A 2,556-nucleotide genomic window follows, 5' to 3' on the forward strand; every position below is an offset into this window, starting at 1 on the left:
TAAGATTTGGTGATTTTCGGGCAATGATTCAGAATTTCATACCAAATTAGGGTTCTCAAAATTTTGGATTTTAAAGTTTTAAATTTTACGGTTTAGGATTTTAAATTTAAGGGTTCGAGGTTTTAGTTTTAGGATTTTGAAGGTTTGGGGTTTTAATTTCGGGGTTTAAAGGTTTTAGGGTTTAGTTTTAGGGTTTTGACGGTTTAAGGTTTCAATTTTAAGGTTTAATGGTTTTAGGGTTTAGATTTTTTTAATTTTAAAAAAACACGAACATCTTTAAAAATCTCCAACATCTAGGCGAATTTTCGGAGTAAGTTCAATTTTTATGATTTTTGAAAATTAATTAAAATTTTTCATATATTTTTTAATGAAAATTTATTATTAATAATATTAATAATTTTTTTTAAAAAAAATAATTCTCTAATATCTAGATGAAATTATCATTATTTAAAACACGATTGTATTCCCTCTAACATCTAGGCAAGGAACATAAAAAAAATTATTCTATTATTATTATTATTATTTAAGATTATTATTATTATTATTAAGCATTTTTATTATATATTTTTTAGTTATTATCCTACTTTGTTTTTATTTTATTATTATTAAAAATAGTAAAATATTTATTCTAATAAATTTTACAATTTTATCATGCATAAATATTAATAATAAAGCTTAAAATAACAAAAATAATAATATATAAAAAATTTAAAATTTAAAAAAAAAATAAAAAATATCTAAAATCGGACCGATCAATGATCCAGTCAACGCTGGTTCGACCTACTCGAAGATTCGGTTCGGTCTGATCCGGTTCAACTGAACTAGTTAGAGGCTGTTAAAAGAACGGGTTAACAGGTTCATTTGCACAGATCCTGGGTCAGATCTAGGTTCACGCATGGATCCTCTTTTGGTCCAAAACAGCGTCATTTTAGGCTTTATCTTTCTCTATATAAGCTCAAAAAGTTTTTTGGCTCATTTCTTCTTATGCTCCAGAAAAAAAAAAATCCTTCAAATCTCTAGGGAGAGCTCTAAAGGTCTGCCGACGACCGACCTTCGGCTGCCATGCTGGCCGCCGTTTGGGGTCACCGTTGGAGGTCGTCGGTTGATCGAAAAATGGCAAAAAGAATTCAATAAGCTCTCTTCAACGGGATCTTTCCAGATCTGGTGTCTATTTTACTAGAAACATAAAGTTTCTATCTTCTTCTTCTTTTTTCAGGTAGCTTTTTTGGCCCTGATGGTTCTTCGCCTACAGCGGGGACTGTTTTTTTTTTTTGTTTTTATTTGTGTTCTAGGTATGGGTTTTTGGGGTATACTGTGAGCGTGAGGTGGGTTTCTGGGTGGAAGGGAACTGAGGTTTCTGGGTGTGGGTGCTTGGTGCTTCTGTATTTGTTCGAGAGCTCCATTGGGTGTGTCTGAGCTTAGCATTTAAAGGGACTAGGTGTTTAGGAAATAAGAAGTGATGATGGAGCTATAATGCTCTAGTGAGGGGATTGGACAGAGGGTGGCATGATGGCTAAGACAGGAGGTACAAACGACCAATGGTGCCATGCACGGCACCCACTAGCACTAACCATTACCTCTTTGTTTTTTCTTCCATTTGAATTTTTTTATTTGTTTCTTCTCTTCTCTTTTTTTTTTTAATTTTTTAATTAATTAATTTTTAATTTTAATTAAACTATTATTATTATTATTAAACAAGAACTGAAAATGGTAGACTCGAACAAAATTCGATGTCTACACCAATTTCCTTGTGAAGGGTTGCTATGCACTGTTTCTTGAAACAAAATAGACTGGTTATCAACATTGAGAACTAGATCAAAACAGATCTCATTGCACTCGATTCTCAATTACTCAAACGCCAACTTGACATCTGCATTTTCTGGACTGGCAAGGGAACATGCTGAGGAAGGGATATGGACATGTTCTCTAAAGCTAATAGAAAAGAAAAGCTTCCATGGGGAGATTCTTTTGGTCAGTGATGAATGGAAAAACTATCAGATTCTGAATTGACCTGAATGTAAAAACTTCACCCGTCGCCTGAGAGATTCGAACTCTCGCGGGGAAACCCCATGTACTTAGCAGGCACACGCCTTAACCACTCGGCCAAAGCGACGTTTGATGGAAGTGTTTTATTTTGCTTTAAAAGAGTCTATTTCTTTGGGCCTGTTCAGAGACTTCTAAACGAACATCAAAGACCGTATGTAGAAACAGGTCTATCCTTCCATATTGCTTAGTTTTCAGTTACATGAGTTATGGCAAAGGGAAAAAAAAAGAGATTGTTCTAAGTTGTGCCATTTCTTCTTGCATCAGCAATGTAAAACAGAAAAAAAAAGAACTTTGATTTCAATTTCCAAGGTGGGTATGATTTTTCACCATTATATAAAGCTCAATGTTTCCTTTTAATTTCTAAGCTTATGCATGCATATGTAAGAGCACCGCCAATTTTCATGTAGTCTAAAATTATATTGCGATGCTTGTTAGTCCCACTCCAAGGAAAGAATGGGTTGGATTTGCCAATTTTGGTAGAGCACAAGTGAGCCAAATGCAAAGTATAAA

At 33.6% G+C, this 2,556-nt stretch overlaps 1 non-coding gene across 1 annotated transcript; it reads right to left on the reverse strand.

Annotated features, from left to right (window-relative positions):
- Positions 1–2,031: 2,031 nt before the first annotated feature.
- TRNAS-GCU (transfer RNA serine (anticodon GCU)) lies at positions 2,032–2,113 on the reverse strand. Its single transcript has one exon. It is a non-coding gene; the product is annotated as a tRNA-Ser (tRNA).
- Between the last annotated feature and the right edge of the window lie 443 nt (positions 2,114–2,556).

The sequence above is a fragment of the Durio zibethinus genome, chromosome 6 (genome assembly GCF_047325235.1).
Source record: "Durio zibethinus cultivar Kanyao isolate XHJ-2024 chromosome 6, ASM4732523v1, whole genome shotgun sequence".
In the NCBI taxonomy this organism is placed as follows: Eukaryota; Viridiplantae; Streptophyta; class Magnoliopsida; order Malvales; family Malvaceae; genus Durio; species Durio zibethinus.